Raw genomic sequence first — 8,469 nt, forward strand, 5'->3', positions numbered from 1 at the left:
CATATTGATTTGTGAGTGGCAACCAATTAACGGGGGTTTACTTAAGTTCCTAGGTGTGGAGGATGTGTGTCAATGTACATGAAGAGCTCAAGTTAAAATTTTTGGTTTCACAGTTGCTTGTGTGTTGATTGGTGACAAAATTAATTTTCTCATTTTTTTGGGATTTTTGTTGGTATTTTGGGTTTGTTCTCCATGGTCCTTGATGAACATTGCTATTCTTAGTTAGTTCTTGTATGACATTCAATCTTTATGGGCTTTCTAGGTTTGTTCTCTTTAGTCCCTAGAGAACATTGCTATTTATAGTAAGTGCTCATCTGACACCAATCTTTCTTGATGTTTTTGGTTTTGTTTACCCAAGTCCTTAGAGAATATTATTATTTATGGTAAGTGCATGTGTTGGTACTCGACACCAATCATCATTTTTTAACATCGATTATGTTCTGACATGATCGATTTCCCATTTGTGATGTCTTACAAGTTCTAATAGATAATAAATATTATTTTAATATTTGCACTACAATAATAAAGTAATTTAATTATTTCACGTTATTGTATAAATATTAAAGTGTTGTACTTTGACCCTCAAAGTTGGAGATGTAGGTGATATTGGAGGGGGAGAGTTGGGAGCTCTTAAATTATTTTTTAAAACATAATGATATTTTTTGGAGGGAAAATGAAATATTTGATATTTGAAGTGTCCCAATTTCCCCGAAAATTTATAAATTGAACTTTAGATTCTCATTTCTAAATTGAGAGTTTGAAAATATAACAACATGTTCCTGGGGTGAGTATACAAGTTAGTCCAAATTTGATTAAGGATGGAAACCATCACAAAACACTTGGTTTGGTGGTGAAAGATCGTATCTAGCTAATTTGGGTATTTTTCTATCTTAGGAAAAATTAATGCTTTCAGAGTTGCATATAGGGGTTTCAAAAAGATTGAAAATTGTTATTTTGATTGTGATATTGTGGGTTTTTTTTACTAATGATTTTATGGTGTTTTAGATTTTTTTATATGTTGGTCATGCAATTAAGGCTTTCAGCTGATGTCCTAGTTATTGAATCATATTTTTTAAGTTAAAAAAAGAGTTGGAACAAGTTTATCATTTTGGGTTTAGGGTTTGCTAATGAGATTTTGAATGGGGTTTGAAGATGTACAATTAGAGCTAGCAACTAAAATTCTATAGAATGATGTTTGGATTGCTTTGATGATTGTTTCTCCTTTGCTAGGAGTTCAATTGGTGTTGAATGAAGTTGGAATAGTGAATGCATCTTTCCTCAATGGTTTGAGTGTCATCTGAACAATACTTCGTGATCTTTAAAGTCATTTGTGGTCACCTTATCCAACAACTCGTGAACAATATACCCATAGCTTATGCTATTTGATATTTCAAACATGTAACGTTCATTTTTGTCTTTGATTTCATGATATATTTCATTATGTTTATTTCTAAAACATTGTCTATTCAACTAGTGCATTGTTGTGTGGTTCGATCATGTCTAGTTGTAAGGATAAACAAATTCTAAGATCTAATGAGACTTTTGACATGCTTTTTCTTATTTAAAGCCACTCTTTCTAAATTGTTAAATGTTTTATCTTTTGAGCACTTCAAGAGGTTGCAAGGGGTTCATCTGTTATGTATTAGGTATATGTTGATTTGACGATGTTTATGGAGAGCTCTTTGGTGATGTTATTCAACTAAAATCATATTCTCTTATGAAAACATACATGCAAAGGGCTCCACAAGGTTGTTAAATTGTGTATTCTTCTAGTATTTTTTAACTTTCTAATGTTATGTTCAACATTGATCTTGTAGATAATTAGTGATTCCACTAAATTTGAAACTTTAGTATTTAGAAAAAGAGGGATCTCACCTTCTTCAAAACATCGCATAGCTAATAAAAAATCATAAAACCTTTCTTATAATATCTTTGAAGAGCACCAAAAAGACATGTAAACAAAAAACATTAACTTTTCATTCTTTATTCTTCATGGTCTTTTAGATTTTATCATACATACATAAAATCTTGGTTTCACTCTAAATACTCGCAAATGTGACAAGATAAAATACATAATTGCAAGCTTTTCTAAATCTTAGGAAAAAATCATGGAGAGATATAATTATAAGAATGTGCATTACAAAATCCTTCCTACATCATTACAAAGTGCATGTCTCTCTATTTATAGTATAGTACCCTAGAACACTCTACAAACTTTACTTAAGCTAAAATCAATCTAATGACAATGACTAACCCTTTACACGAATAACCCATTGATATATGTAAATTTGTCATTTTGGTACTTATATATTTATATATTTGTCATGGAGAGATATAATTATAAGAATGTGCATTACAAAATCCTTCCTACACCATTACAAAGTGCATGTCTCTCTATTTATAGTATAGTACCCTAGAACACTCTACAAACTTTACTTAAGCTAAAATCAATCTAATGACAATGACTAACCCTTTACATGAATAACCCATTGATATATGTAAATTTGTCATTTTGGTACTTATATATTTCATAGAAGGCACAAGCTACCAAAATATTTGATTGCATGTAGAAAAGAGTTATACAATTGGAGTCCCCAACTTATGTAAAATTAAGAGACATGCAAAGGTTGAAAGTATGTTCAGTAAGGTGGATCAATTTAAGCTAATGACAATATTATGGTTCATTGTATTCAAGTTTTTCTAGTGGCAATTGCATTAATTAGTTATAGTTAGCAAAATTGTCCATTGTAACCTCAAATAAAGGATTAGATCTATGATAAAGATGAGGAGAAATATAAACAAATCAAAGACAATGTATGAAATAATGACGAACACATCAGGACTCAACTCTCCAAACTTTTTCCCTACATTCTTCCCTTTTTAAATTCCTTTGGAGTTCATATTCAAATTCTACAAATGAAGACTTGAAAGGCTTAACAAACAAGGCTAGTTGATATTATCTAAGATCTAAGTGAAGGTTAAGAGGATAATGTTGTAATTCAAATAACAACTATTTTTGGAACATTACGAATTGGAATTGCATCATTATTGACTTGAGACATTACAAAAAACCTCTTAATTGAAACAAAATTTATGGTTATAGCTAATAATAGTCCATATACGGGCTACCCAAATTAGAAATTGTAAAATACACTTAAAATAATTCTTCTAGTCTCGATTAGAGAATTTGGGCTCTTCCATGGCTAGCCATTACATAAAGGAAGCAAACAAATTGTAGATCAGAATCATTTGCTTGAAGCTTCTAATTATTAATTATTGTCAAATCTTTATAAGATTTGGTTATTTGTCTATTTCATTAGTTGACAGGTTCATTACAATCCCACTTGATTTTTGATTAAGAAAACAGGATTTGAGGGAGCCTTGGAACCCAAATACATAGCATGATCAAAACTAAACAACCTACAAACCAACCTGAAAGATATATAATACACTCATCTTGGAAAAATAGGTCTGAGACACAACAAAACATAGACCAAAAAGGGGGTGCCACCCATCGCACAACCCTCACCAAGATATACTGGTGATCAAGGAAAAGGTAAATCCTTAAAAAATTGATCACCCTTAAAGAAAAAAAAAAAGACAACAAAATTAGGATTTCCCCTTAACTCCCAACTTGTGGGAATCAGGGGAAGCATGAGAGGTGTTAAATATGTTAGCCTTGTGAGAAATTGAAACTATATAAATTGTACCTATGGATCTATTATGTGGATCTATACATTATTAGAATATTATATTTGTCCATTTGATAGTCTCTCTCTCTCTCTCTCTCTCTCTCTCATTAGAATATTATATTTGTAATAACTTAAGTCGAGCATTCTATAATACTTTGTAGTTACTCCTTCTCATTTCTAAATTGCATTGGGTTTCATGTGTATTTTGGTTAACAACGCTTTTGATTCGTTGACAACATATTACTTGTCGGCCCTGCAAGCTTATTCTCCTTGTCTACTGTCGTTCTGATATGATAGCGGTCCCTTGTTGGGATGTGTCCTTTATTCTTAACCCCTTCTGATGATATATATAGATGCGATAGAAGACTTTGATCAATAACCGTGGCAAGCAAACATCTTTTCTCATTGCATTTCAAGTACAAGACACCTTCAATACTTATACAAGATAATATCATAAGCTATTTTCTTATATTAATTAGTTGAATAAGAAATTCTATAATATTAAATTATTATAGAAAAATTAAATCCATTCTAAGTATCCTAAGTCCTTCAAGTCAATATAAATAGAAATTGAGATTTACACCAAAGAAGAAGATCTATTTAAAATTTTCATGGTATCAGAGCCAACTTGGTAGAGAAATCTCAAATTTTAATTAAGTTAAAAAAAAAAAGGAAGACATAATGACAAACAATGTTAGAGTGGAAGATAGACTTGAAGGTGCATCAAATTTTTTCTCTTGGAAAACTCGTATTATTACAATTCTTGAAGAACTAGAACTAGAAACATTCATTGAAAAGGATATTCCAATACCTCAAAATGAATCAGAAGGACTCACTTGGAAAAGGCAGAACAGTAAAGCAAGGAAAATTATTGTCAACTCAATAAAGGATCACATTCTTCCCTCTATATCAGATATCAAAAGTGCATATGAAGTATTTAAGACCATAAAAAATACATTTGAGATAAATAACTCAATTAGACTAATCACCTTAGAAACTCAACTACTGAATACTAAAATGGAAAAAGGGGATTCTATTCAATCTTATTTCGAGAAATTTTTTGAAATCAAGAAACACTTATCATCTATTGGAAACAAAATAGACAATCAAGAGCTTTCATTAATAGCTCTTAGAGGACTACCAACATCTTGGGATACATTCATACAAGAGGTAAGTAGACCTTCAATTCCTACTTTTGATTAGCTAAAAAATGAATGCATATCAAAAGAGTCAAGGTTAATCTCCAGAGGAATCACATCAAATCAAGAAGGAGAAAATCAAGCTCTTCACACTGTCTCAAACAAACGAAAGTGAAAATTCAATAGAAGGAAATTCAATAATAAGAAAAAGAATTTAAGAAATAATGATTACTCCAAAGTTAAGTGTTACAAGTGTGAGAAGATGGGACACACCTTTAGAAACTGTCTAGAGAGAGAAAAAATACTAGCCTCCCTAGCTGAAACAAAGGAAGATGACAATCAACTATACTATTCTACACTCTCAAGTGAAGTAAATTCAAATAAGGAAGCTTGGATCCTAGATAGTGGTGCTTCTCGTCACATCTCTAGATTTAGAGATATGTTTGATACATTTGGAACTTATATTACTAAAGGAGTCACAATTGGAGACAACTCCACCTATCCTGTCAAAGGCATTGGGACCTGTTCTATCAGATTAAAAGATGGAGTTACACTCAATCTCAAAGATGTGTTATTTGTACCAGGTATAAAGAGAAATCTAATTTCAATCTTGAGTCTAACCGATGATGGATATCAAGTCACCTTCAACAAGGACAAAGTACTATACTGGCCTAATAACTCAAATTTGAAAAGGGCTATTATCATAGGGTCTAGATTTGGAACATTATATAGATTAAGCAATATTCAAAAGCAAGCCCTTAGTCATGAAACATCGAATGTTTATGAATTATGGCATAGATGACTTGGGCATATTGGGTTCAACTCACTTCCAAATTTAGAAAAGATCACTTCCGGAACCCCTAAACTAGACTCAACCCATATAGGAACTTGCAAAGGGTGTGCTCTAGGGAAAATCATAAAACGACCATTTCCCTCTAGTGAACACAAGTCAAAATTAGTTTTGGAACTAGTCCACTCAGAACTATGTGGACCCATGCCCACACCATCTCTAGGGGGATTCCTTTATTATATATCTTTCATTGATGACTTGTCTAGGAAGACTTGGATCTATTTTTTGAAAGTCAAAGAATTCAATGAAGTACTATCAAAATTCAAAACCTTCAAAGCCTTAGTAGAAAATCAGACCGGTAAAAGGATTAAAACTTTAAGATCAGACAATGGAGGTGAATACACTTCTGATATCTTGAAAAGTTTTTGCAATTTTGTTGGGATTAAGAGGGAGTATATATTACCTTATAATCCTCAACAAAATGGAGTCGCAGAAAGAAAAAATAGAACTATCATTGAAGCCACAAAAGCTATGTTACATGATCAAAATATGCACGCTTCATTTTGGGCAGAAGCCTCTAAAACTGTTGTATACATTTAAAACAGATGTCCACATTCAATTCTAAAAAATACCACACTAGAAGAAGTTTTCTCAGGGACTAAACTAGATTCAAGTCATCTCAGAATATTTAGATGTCCAGTCTACATGCACATACCCAAAGAAAAAAGGACTAAACTTGAACCTTCTGGAAAGAGAGGTATATTTATAGGATACCGTGAAAATTCTAAGGGTTATAGAATTTACATTCTTGGACAAAGATTAGTTGAAATAAGTAGAGATGTAATTATTGAAGAACACTCTGCTTTAAAACTTTCAACTAGCATAGAAGATGGACCAAACTCAGATGATGAAGAATCTAGACAAACTGAGACTCAGAGGGAGAACACATCTGAAGGAAGAGAATCAGATATAGCTAATGAGGAAATTACTAATGGGAAGAAAAGACCATTATGGACAAGGAAGATGATTGAAGAAAACAATGTAGAACTAGATGAGATCTCAAAAGAAAGCAAGAGAACTCAAAATCAATCATGTTACATTGCTTTCATAACTGAGATAAATAAAACTGAACCATCTACAATTGAAGAAGCACTAAATTCACAAAAGTGGAAAGATGCCATGATGGAAGAATACAATTCCATACTTCAAAACAATGTTTGAGATATTGTACCTAGACCTAAAGACAAATCAGTTGTATCTTCAAAATGGTTATATAAAATCAAATACGCCATAGATGGAAGTATTGAAAAACACAAAGCTAGATTTGTTGCTCGAGGGTTTTCTCAAGTAGTTGGCATTGACTATGAAGAAGCTTTTGCTCAAGTAGCCCGTTACACTTCTGTAAGAACAATCATTGCAATTGCAACATCCAAAGGATGGAAGATTCATCAGATGGATGTAAAAATTGCATTCCTAAATGGGATCATTAGTGAAGAAGTCTACATAGAACGACCTGAAGGGTTCATTGTGAAAGATAAGAAGTTGTATGTATGTAAACTCAAGAAAGCACTCTATGGTCTCAAACAAGCCCCTCGAGCTTGGTATGAAAGGATAGACAACTATATATCCAAACTTGGATATTCAAAGAATGAAGCCGACACAAACATATACTTCAAAACCTTAAAAGATGAGATGTTAATACTTGTTCTATATGTTGATGATTTACAAATAATAGGAGATGATAAATTGATTGAAAAATGCAAACAAGACCTCATAGCTGAATTTGAGATGAAAGATATAGGGTTACTGCACTACTTCTTGGGACTAGAAGTCAATCAAACAAAGGACTACATCTTCTTACATCAAGGAAAGTATACTCAAGATATTCTAACTAGGTTCAGAATGATGGATATTAAGCCCTTATCTACTCTGATGGAACAAACTTGCACAAGCTAAAAGAAGAAGCTATAAATTCTGAGGACATCGATCCTACTCTCTTCAGAAAGATCATTGGATCACTTATGTATCTTGTAAATACTAGACCAGACATATGTTATGCTACCAATGTTCTGAGTCATTTCATTTCCAATCCAAAGAAGATTCACTTAATGACTGCCAAAATATTTTGAGATACTTACAAGGAACTGTTGGTAGTGGTTTAAAGTATACAAATGTTGAGATAAATCTTGAAGGATACATTGACTTAGATTGGGCAGGTTGCTCCACAAATCAAAAAAGTACTACAGGTTGTTGCTTCAGTCTTGGTTCAGTAGAAAACAACTAGTTGTTGCTTTAAGTTTGAATGAAGCTGAGTATGTAGCTGCCTCCATGGGAGCACGTGAAGCAGCATGGCTTAGGAAACTACTATTTGGGTTATTCGAAAAGCCCTTAAAACCTATAGTGGTTCATTGTGATAATTAGAGTTGTATCAAACTTTCTGAAAATCCAGTTTTCCACAATTTGTCGAAGCATATCGAGACCCCTCATCACTATATAAGAGATATGGTTGGCAAAAATGTTATTATATTAAGTTGCATTAGTACAAATGAGCAGAATGTTGATATTTTTACCAAACCTCTTGCGAAGTTGAAAATTGTGTACTTCAGAGGTAAACTTGGTATGACATTGTTGTAAATGTATTTATTAAATAATATATTCATTAATATAAATTTTTGCTTGCAAGCTTGTGTTGTGAAAAGTGACGAATTTTCTTGTGAAAGGTGACAACCTTTCTTATATTCTAATCCTATTATAAAGTGATGACTTTATTTATAGTTGATTTGTCTTCGAACATAAATGTTTGAATATAGGGTTATCCTTGATCTTCGGGCCAAATTTTGCCGGACAC

This window comes from Cupressus sempervirens, chromosome 8 (assembly GCF_028749045.1).
Source record: "Cupressus sempervirens isolate cs-2001-9-10 chromosome 8, ASM2874904v1, whole genome shotgun sequence".
Lineage (NCBI taxonomy): Eukaryota > Viridiplantae > Streptophyta > Pinopsida > Cupressales > Cupressaceae > Cupressus > Cupressus sempervirens.